This window comes from Oncorhynchus clarkii, chromosome 3 (assembly GCF_045791955.1).
Source record: "Oncorhynchus clarkii lewisi isolate Uvic-CL-2024 chromosome 3, UVic_Ocla_1.0, whole genome shotgun sequence".
In the NCBI taxonomy this organism is placed as follows: Eukaryota; Metazoa; Chordata; class Actinopteri; order Salmoniformes; family Salmonidae; genus Oncorhynchus; species Oncorhynchus clarkii.
In genome coordinates this window covers 11,177,955-11,187,370 of record NC_092149.1, presented here as the reverse complement: position 1 = coordinate 11,187,370, position 9,416 = coordinate 11,177,955, and positions in this window count along the sequence as shown.

The window sequence follows — 9,416 nt, the reverse complement described above, 5'->3', positions numbered from 1 at the left end:
CTTTAGGGACGGGACCAGGAAAGTCACACTTACATCATTCAAGAAGATTGAAATGCATATTCCCATGAAAGTAATTGGATCAAATGGTTGGGATGCATGCAGCATGGACGTTTGACCTGTAAAACGTGAAGAATTGTCATTCACGATTAACAGTGATGATAGCATCATTTATAATAAGGTAGACCTAATTTGGTGTTTTACAAATTCAAAAATATATTATTTTCCTTTAGTCACTTACAGTATGTGTAGGAATAGGCATTCATGCCATTTGGATGATGCATTGTCTGTATATTCTTAAATTATTTTATACAAATAGGTTTTATGTCGGTACCAAATTAAGAAATTATGGCTTAATAATAAAAATGGTGTCCTGTAAACTACCTACAATAATGGCACTATCCCACTGGTTGAATTGCTGCAAAATAAATTGAAATACATTTGCCAAATTATATAACTAATCCTGTCTCTATAAATACATTAAATCATTAAATACTACATAATTTAGCCGCAAGGATCAATAGCTTATTTTTTTAAATGCTGTAGATTGTTTTGTCACATTATGAGCTCATAGGCCTAGTCTACTGTTGGAAATCCAGCAATTGGGCAGTCAACTCAGCAAATATAAAATTGTTGACTTGTGGCTGTCAATGAACAGCAGGCAACAGCAGTCATCTGGATGGCGTTGAACCCAGATTGGAACAGAGGGAAGCTCCAGAGGAGACTGTTCTTTCTCAAGGAGCTTGGCAAGGCATTGGTAAGACATCAAATCCAGAGGAGGCAACATATCACAAGGATGAGGAGGAGGATGCTGGTGCCCCATCCGCCCGACCCACAGAACTTCAACACCAGACGTAAGTTTGGGTGATATTGTTGCAATTGTGTGTGTGTGCCTGACTCTCCTATCTTGGCCTGCAGTAACCAAATATGTGAGTGAGTGAGATGTTAGTAAAATTCCTGAACTAAGTGTTTTCATGCTTCTAGATTGCAGCCAGTAGCAACAAGAAGTGCTGTGATGTGTGTATGGACCCAAAAAGGACAGGAAAACACAGTATACATGCATCAAGTGCAAGAAATACATTTGCAACACACAGTAAAACTCTGTGGTGTGTAGACCGGCCTTAATTTGTGTTTGTTACGGCTACAGGTATCCTGTCTGTGTGTGTGTGTGTGTGTGTATGTATCCTGTGTTGTTTTCTCTCCTTCTCCCCTCACAGGTGAAAATCATCACTCCCCAATCAGTCAACAATCAATCATCAATCAGAAGACACACCTCCACCTCCTGTTTCCTACCCTATCACAGTTCCTTTCCCTTGGTTTAAAAACCCCATCAGTTGTTTGCTCTAGAGCTCAATCTCTCTGTAAATGCCATGTATGTAGATCTCTCTGTTTCACTCTCTTTTTGTCTTAACCTCTCCTTTTGTTTGAGCACCTCTGTAGCACTTTGTCATCACCTGTGAGTATTGTTTTTGGTTATGGTGTTTGTATTTGATTGCTGGTGGGAAAAGGGGAAACCCAAGACAAGTCGCCCATGGGCATACACTACCCGTAGGTGAACTTTGTTAAATACACTAGTTAAAACTGGGCGGACCACCCACTGTATTTTTGGTTAGTTAGTTAGCTGTTGTTAAAGTAGGCTAGTCTAGCTTAGGGGTGTTTTTGTATACTTATTGTTTCTTTCCTTGGGTCCAGCTCAGACCCTTTTCCTGCTCCCCCCATTACCGTGTGTTTATAAATAAACCTTGAGTTTGACGGTAGATTTCAGTTGTCCTGGTTATTTCGTTCACACTTTTACTTTGTCACAATTATAATTTGCATGAGTTATGTTACGCGTCTCATTACCATCCCCCCCTAGACTGTCGGGCCAAAAGGGATTCTTAACAGTGTTCAATGGGACTAATTTATAATGTAAAACCTTAATTCATTTATTTGTTCTAGATAAACATCATTGAGGTGGCGGAGCTAGCATGTTGGAGAGGGTCCTACAACTTTTTTACGAAAGAATATAACTTAACCTACTTTACAGGACACGTCTCTTTCTAATACAATATTGTAACTTTCTATGTGTACATGCCGAGTAATAGGCGACCAAAGGGGTGGCAGGAAGCCTAGTGGTTAGAGCGTTGGACTAGTAACCGAAAAGTTGCAAGATCGAATCCCTGAGCTGACAAGGTAAAAATCTGTCATTCTGCCCCTAAACAAGGCAGTTAACCCACTGTTCCTAGGCCATCATTGAAAATAAGAATTTGTTCTTTACTGACTTGCCCAGTTAAATAAAGGTGAAAAATAGACAAACTCATCGGAGGCCTCCTCCCCACCAAACAACAAGACAGACTTGGCGGAAGGCACAGGTAACAACGTGACACTTTCAGTACTTACCCGGGTTCTGGGAGAACTACGTGTTGCTATGGCTGAGGATTTTAAGGCTACTATTGCTGAACTGGACACCAAAATTGAGATCACCATTCGAACGGTTGCTTCACAGGGCCAGAGTATTGTGGACCTTGAGAAGGCTTCTGAATTCAACGCTGGTAGGATCGACGAGTTGGAGAAGCTATGCACGTCCTTGCAGGAGAGTGTGCAAGGCTTTCTGTGAAAGTGGTTGACCTAGAGGGCCGATCCAGACGTCAGAACCTTCTCGTTGTTGGTCTGGCAGAGGGGGTAGAGGCTGGCTCTCGCCCCACTGACTTATTCGCCAAGCTATTGAGGGATACAATGGGATCGGATGTTTTGGCTTTGGATCTGCAGCTGGACCGTGCACATCACGCTCTTGTCCCCATGCCTGGACCGGGCCAACGTCCCCGCCCGGTAATCATCTGTCACAGTTTCAAGACCAAAGATCTTATTCTGTGAGAGGCTCGAATGAGGGGTAACCTGTTACATAAAGCACATCCCTTCCGTGTCTGAGGATTATGCGCCCTATGTGGCAAAGCATCGCACCGGCTACAGAGATATCATGACCAAACTCTACAAACTCCATCTTCGCCCAGCCGTGCTCTTCCCTGCCAGACTCAGAATTACCCCTCCCTCTGGTGAGAAGATTTGGCTCTCCTCGGTTTTGGACGCAGAGAAGTTTATCCGGGAATATACACCAATCCCCCGTATGGGTTAGAGCACCTTGTCATTGTGTGTTAGAGTCTGCTCATGGACTCGAATCCATACTATGCCATAAAGGGTGAAACCTTTATTAAACTGTCTCAGTAAGGGCTGCCAACTGAAATGTTATTGTCGCTCCCGGGCATGTAAGACGCTGAGCCGGCCAATGGGGTGCGGTCAGAGCTTTCATTTAACTTTAATTTCACTTTCTTTCCGGCTGGACGACTGACCTGTCGTTGGAGTTTAGAGCGATTTCTGTTTGAGTGGCTTTCCAGGTTTGATCATCTCATTCTTATTATCATACCATTTATTTGCTGTTTGCAGGGAACTGGTAATGATGGATGGGGCGAGGCAGATGGGGGAGCCTCCTCAGTTCATATGTTAGTAGACGTTCTAGGAAAGTGAGAGGAACATATAGTAGGAATTTAATTTAGGTTTTTCTCTTGCACTGTACATTTTTGGCATCTGACGGATAATGTGTTTATTTTGTATGTTTTTCTCTCCTATTTGTGTATGCCTGTTTAAAGGTGGGTTGAGGGACAGGTTGGAGAGTACGAGTGCTTGCTGGGGGGAGGGGTCGGTTGGATACTGCTCGGGTGTAGGTGCTACATATGCCGATCGTGATGGTTTGATGCGCTTTCTTACCTTTTTATTGAGTTACATGTTATACAGGCCACCATAGGAACTACAAACGAGAGAAGGGCAGGGCTTACATTTAATCCTGGAATGTCAACGGTTTAAACGAACCAATTAAGAGGCAAGGTCCTAGCCCACTTGAAAGCACTCTCATCTGATATTATATTTTTGCAAGAAACCCATCTGAAAAACAATTCTCATAGCAGACTTAATTGTAGGAGGGTGGGGCAAGTGTATCATTCTAACTTTTCCGCCAAAACGAGAGGCACAGCGATTCTGGTACGGAAAGGAATTCCCTTTCTACATAAAACCACTATTGCGGATAAAGAGGGCCGTTATGTGATCGTAATAGGGGAGATCCACTCTACTTCTGTATCTCTACTGAATATCTATGGGCCAAACATTGATATGGCTTGAATCCCGCTAACGGGATCGATATGACAACAGCCAGTGAAAGTGCAGGGCGCCAAATTCAAAACAACAGAAATCTTAAAATTAAAATTCCTCAAACAGAAGTATTTTACACTATTTTAAAGATAAACGTGTTGTTAATCCCACCAGTGTCCGTTTTCAAAAAGGCTTTACAGCGAAAGCACAACATATGATTATGTTAGGTCAGAGCCTAGTCACAAAAACACACTCAGCCATTTTCCAGCCAAAGAGAGGAGTCAATAAAAGCAGAAATAGAGATCAAATTAATCCCTAATCTTTGATCTTCATCAGATGACACACATAGGAATTCATGTTACATGTATTGTGTATGTTTTGTTCGATAAAGTTCATATTTATATACAAAAACCTGAGTTTGGCGCGTTCCAAAACATCCAGTGATTTTGCAGAGAGCCACATCAATTTACAGAAATACTCAAACATTGATAAAAGATACAACTATCATGCATGAATTATAGATACACTTTTTTTACGGAAAAAGTAAACCATGCAATAATCTGAGTACGGCGCTCAGACAACAAATCAAGCCATACAGATATCCGCCATGTTGGAGTCAACAGAAGTCAGAAATAGCGTTATAAATATTCACTTACCTTTGATCTTCATCAGAATGCACTCACAGGAATCCCAGTTCCACAATAAATGTTTGATTTGTTCGATAAAGTACATAAATTATGTCCAAATACCCCTTTTTGTTTGCGCGTTTAGAGTGAATACCTATATAAAAAGTTATAATTTATTCGATATTTGGAGGATCTCTAACCCAACGGGTAGGGAATATTACTTTTACTCTCATATTCACAATGTTTATACCCGAATTGACTACTTTTTGGTTGATGCGAAATTACTCCCTCATACCTGTAATGTGAGGTATCATGATATTATAATCTCTGACCACAGTCCACTCGCCTTCTCCCTGAGATTGGGTGACATCGTATCAAACGAGAGGCTCTGGAGGTTGAATCCTCAGCTCCTCACACAGAACCAACATTCTGTGAACATCTTAAATACTGAATTATATTTTTCTTTGATACCAATGACAACACAGAGACTTCCCCAGCATTGTTGTGGGAAACACTGAAGGCTTATCTGAGAGGCTGTATCATTTCCCTTCAGGCTGCCAGGAGTAGGCAAAACAGAGAAACATTTGTAGAATTGGAGGGACAAACTCACTTACTGGATAGGGAAAACCCATCTATGGGGAAACATTTAAAAATTACCTCTTTAAAATTGGAATATAATCAAATTATCTCAGCTAAAATTGATCAATCTTTTCTCTATGCCAAGCACAAATATTTTGAGTTTGGTGACAAACCACACAAATTACTCGCCAGACAACTTCGAAAAACTGAGTGACCGAGTGATTCACAAAGTTACATCTGCACCTGGGGAATTACTCTCTTCCCCCAAAGACATCAATGACAGATTCCGGCAGTTTTATGAGACTCTATATACATCTAAAGCTGATCCTAACCCCTTAATTATGCAAACATTTTTGGAGGACTGTAATCTTCCTGCCCTGAACCAGGAAGATTCTAACTTCCTGAATAAGGAAATATCTCTTGATGAAATTCGAGAAACAATGAAATCTCTAAAGAGTGGCAAGACCTCAGGCCCAGATGGATACCCTGGTGAATTCTATAAAACATTCGGCAACACGCACTCTCCCTATCTGCACAAAATGTTGGTTCAGGCCAATGAGGATGGGGCTCTCCCACCTACTTTGGATGAGGCGTTCATTACAGTTATACATAAGAAGGGTAAAGACCCGGAAGAGGTAGGGTCATATAGACCAATACCTCTCCTTAATACAGACCAAAATATTTTAGCTAAAACTCTGGCTAACAGGCTTAGCACTTTATTGGGCAAATTGTTCCATTCGGACCAGACCGGCTTTATCCCTAACAGAAACTCATTCTTCAATCTCAAGCACCTCTTCAACATCATGTATGCTCAGAGGTTACCCAACGTGGACCTTGCCGTTATATCTCTTGACGCCGAAAAGGCCTTTGACCAAGTTGAGTGGTCCCATCTATTCAAGGTACAACAGAAATGTAATATTGGAGATGTGTCCATAAATTGGATCCAGCTTTTATATAGGAACCCCTGTGCAAGAATACTCACTAACCAATCATTGTCGCCCCGATTTAACCTTTATAGAGGGACAATGCAGGGTTGTGCGCTGTCGCCTCTGCTCTTTGTTCTAATTATTGAACCTCTCGCTCAGGCGATCAGATCTCACGCAGCAGTACACGGCTATAATACCAAAGAAACTCTAAGATTTCTCCATACGCAGATAGCATTCTCCTCTGTAACAGAACCCCAATCTAGTATTCCAGCTATTCTTGATTTGATTAATTTGTTTGGTACCTTCTCGGGATACAGAATAAATTGGAACAAGAGCGAATTAATGCCCATACGGTTGGAAAACCCTTCTTGGTTAGAACTTCTTCCATTTAAGTTCTCTTCAGAAAAATATACCTACCTAGGAATTGTAGTTACCAAACGATACTCCTCACTATTTAAAGAGAATTTTCCCTCTCTGATGCAAACATACAATTTCGGAGAACTCTCCCAATTTCTCTGCTCAGAATAATTAATTCCATTAAAATGGTCTTCCACCCACAACTGCTCTACATATTCCAGAACATCCCAGTATTCATACCTAAATCCTTTCATAAACAACTGGACTCAATTATCATTCCTTTCATCTGGGATTATAAAACACACAGGATAGGTAAAAAACACCTCTGTTAATCCAAGATGGAAAGAGGATTGTCTCTCCCAAATGTTATATTTTACTATTGGGCCGCTAACCTCCATGCTGTTACGTTTTGTCTGGATGATGCACTTCCGTCCTCCAGTTGGCTTAGTTAGTATGGAGCGTGAGGATTGTCACCCCTTCTCTATTTGTTCTGTGATTTTGTCACCTGTCAATTTGGAGATGTCACTTTATAAACTCAGCAAAAAAAGAAACGTCCCCTTTTCAGGACCCTGTCTTTCAAAGATAATTCATAAAAATCCAAATAACTTCACAGATCTTCATTGTAAAGGGTTTAAACACCGTTTCCCATGCTTGTTCAATGAACCATAAACCATTAATGAACAGGCACCTGTGGAATGGTCATTAAGACACTAACAGCTTACAGACGGTAGGTAATTAAGGTCACAGTTATGAAAACTTAGGACACTAAAGAGGCCTTTCTACTGACTCTTAAACACCAAAAGAAAGATGCCCATGGTCCCTGCTCATATGCGTGAAAGTGCCTTAGGCATGATGCAAGGAGGCATGAGGACTGCAGATGTGGCCAGGGCAATACATTGCAATATCCGTACCATGAGAAGCCTAAGACAGCGCTACAGGGAGACATGATGGACAGCTGATCGTCCTAGCAGTGGCAGACCACGTGTAACAACACCTGCACAGGATCGGTACATCCGAACATCACACGTGGGACAGTTACAGGATGGCAACAACAACTGCCCGAGTTACACCAGGAACACACAATCCCTTGTCGTAGCTGAATCAGAATTAGTTAGGTAACATAGATAAATAAGATGTTTTATTTACTTTATACTTGTCATTGGAATGTCTTCTTTTAGACTATACTGTTGGCGGTTGCATTTTCCTCTCTCTTCTCTAGAGTAAAGCCACTTGGGGCCCAGAGAGGGGAGAGGTCAGACTTGTCTTTTACATGTCTGGTAATAGGCAGAATATCAGAAAGGGAGAAGTCAGGTTTGAACATTGTCTTCATAATGAATATATCTGTGAAACCATGTGAAGGGCTCCACTATGTCTGTACTCCAGTCATTCCCTCATTTTCCCATTGGGGGGAGGAGTATGGCAGTGTCTGGAACCATTGTATTACCCCTCTGATGTTGAAACTTATCTTTCATAGTATATGACCTAGAGGCTCACTCCCCTTGTCCAGGGGTGAGTTGAATTTGAGATGGGAGTATCTAGAATTGACAATTGATATATGCCATTGGATGAGGTAATGTTTTGGTAATATGAAGTACCAAGAACGAGAAGTCGTCTAAGAGACCAAACTGAACGATAATTTATAGCTAATGTTATCTGGCTATGGGCTACTCCTCTTTCAAGTAAAAGGCCCTTTGTGAAGTTCCTAAGATCTGTGGTTCGTCATTGTGAGTTGAGAGGGGTGTATCTTGGCTATAAAAGATGAAGTATTCTTTTGTAAGCACTCTCAGAATTCATTTATAGACACTGAATTGATCTGAGAGTCACAGGGCTATGGTGAAGCTCATATAATTAAAGATGAAGTTTAAATAACTCTGGTGTGTGGTTTGCTCTCTCATCATTTGGTAATACAGGAAATTGCCACGACACCCTCCATCAGTGCTCAGACTGTCCGCAATAGGCTGAGAGAGGCTGGACTGAGGGCTTGTAAGCCTGTTGTAGTAAGGCAGGTCCTCACCTGACATCACCGGCAACAATGTCACCTATGGGCACAAACCCACCGTTGCTGGACCAGACAGGACTGGCAAAAAGTGCTCTTCACTGAGGAGTCACGGTTTTGTCTCACCAGGGGTGATGGTCGGATTCGCATTTATCATTGAAGGAATGAACGTTACACCGAGGCTTGTACTCTGGAGCGGGATCGATTTGGAGGTGGAGGGTCCGTCGTGGTCAGGGACGGTCCATGAGGAGGAGATGCACAGCAGTATTTAATGCAGCTATTGGCCACACCAGATACTGACTGTTACTTTTGATTTTGACCACCCCCCCTTTGTTCAGTTTGTTTCAGTTGTTGAATCTTGTTATGTTCACACACATATTTACACATGTTAAATTTGCTTAAAATAAACGCAGTTGGCAGTGAGGAAGTTTCTTTTTTTGCTGAATTTAGTAACAATCCTATTACACACAGCACAGCTCGAATCTGGAAGCAAATTAAAGTCCATTTTGACCAATTTCATTCATGCTCCCTGTTGCTAAGAATCCCTCCTTTTCCACCTCTAACCCTGATAACACATTTGAGTGATGGGGAGAGCTAGGGATAAATGCCATAGGGGATCTATAAATAGAAGGGACCTTTGCCTCCTTTGAGTTGCTGACTGAAATGTATAATCTTCCCAGACGTAACTTTTTCAGATACCTACAGATTAGAGACTATGTTAGAAAACATCTTCCGACATTTGGGAATGCTAAATGTTTGACAGATGCATAAAAATATGCCCCACCCCACCACCAGAAAATCTCGTCGATATGACTC